Raw genomic sequence first — 1,532 nt, forward strand, 5'->3', positions numbered from 1 at the left:
TTCTTGGCTTTCAAATAGCTTGAAAAAGCGCCGTGCGCGTTTTACTTTCACTTTCAAATGAGGGGCAATTCAGCGTTGATTCAATTCTAATTGCGTTTGGTCTCGTTCTGTATCGCGTATCTTGTCAGTGTCTGCGCTTGCTTGGCCATTTGTTGCGGAGAAAATAAGGAAAGTGTGTCCAGCTGAATTAATTTAGTATTTTGTTAGACGAGTATAAAAAAAGCTTAGTTTACTGCGGCAGCCGTCACGTGACGGCGTCCTCGTGTGAAGACCGAAGAGTGTAAAGACCATCGACTCTACTGTGCGACTCCACCGGGCAGGGACACCGGCAAAGGATAAGTATCGCCTTTTATTTCTCCTCTTTCCTATTACTTGTTTCGCTTCTGTTTCAGTTTTTATAACCATTTCTTACTATGTGTCAGTAAGTTGTTGTTTTTTAGCATGTAAGTTTGGCAGTGTTATTTTTTTTAGGATTACTGATAAACTACTGTCGTTTGATTTGTATAATTTGTATTTGTTATTTTAATTTTTGTTAAATTATGTCTACATTTATTATGTCTGTATAGGTCTTTTATTAAGTTTTTAGTTTTATTTAATTTGAGTTATTTTAATACTTCAACAAACTAAATGGAAATGAAATATATATATATATATATATATATTAAATTTATAAATGTGTATGCATATATATATGTGTGTGTGGTTGTACATACACATATGTAGTTGTTTTTTTGGTGTTTGGCTTAGTGTTATGTTAGAATCATTATTATACGCTTATACCTTTTCTTCTTTAATATTTTGAATTGTTTTTAGCTTTATTTTTTTTTTTTCATTTAAATGTTAAGTTTTGAAATTTTGTTGTATGCATTTGTCATTTTTATTTAATCTCATTATTTTTAAAATGTGTATAGGTAGTATTTATAAAGTTTTAGCTTTTAGTTTTGGATCTGTTTTTAGTTGTTTTAATACTACAATTGATTGCTTCTGTTGTCCTCATTTGTAAGTCGCTTTGAATAAAAGCATCTAATAAATGAATAAATAAATAAATAAATAAAAGTCAAGTAACAACAATGTCAAACTCAGAACTTTTATTAACAAAACTAATAAAAATACACCATATAGGCCTATGCCTATTAAAATAACAAATTACTTAGGCTACACAAAGTTTAAATGAAAATCAGCAAACACTGTGGAACCAAATAAATAAGAAACATAGAACGTTTATTAGCAAAACGAATAAGAAAGCTTGGAGACACGGCAAATACACCTTGATGTAAAATAAAATAAATAAAATACACAAAGTTTAAATAAAGTAATCAGCAAACACTGTGGAACCAAATAAATAAGAAACGAATGTTTAAAAAAAACTTCCAGTCAATAGGCTTTTCAAAATCTAAAATATTGCCAAACAGGCGCCTTTGCATTTCCTTTCTAAACAATCTTCTGCCATCGTCTTGTCTTTCTCACCTCACTCTTGTCAGTCAGCTCGACTCACTCTCCTCACTGGATAAATGAAATCTGATCTGTGATGC

At 30.7% G+C, this 1,532-nt stretch overlaps 1 protein-coding gene across 1 annotated transcript in view; it reads right to left on the reverse strand.

Moving 5' to 3' along the window:
• The window catches only part of LOC107723263 (fermitin family homolog 2-like), a 65,714-nt gene that overhangs the window by 20,342 nt on the left and 43,840 nt on the right, over positions 1-1,532 (reverse strand). The gene's annotated exons all lie outside the window — the stretch shown is intronic.

Source organism: Sinocyclocheilus rhinocerous, unplaced genomic scaffold, assembly GCF_001515625.1.
Source record: "Sinocyclocheilus rhinocerous isolate Xijiao unplaced genomic scaffold, SAMN03320098_v1.1 scaffold364, whole genome shotgun sequence".
Lineage (NCBI taxonomy): Eukaryota > Metazoa > Chordata > Actinopteri > Cypriniformes > Cyprinidae > Sinocyclocheilus > Sinocyclocheilus rhinocerous.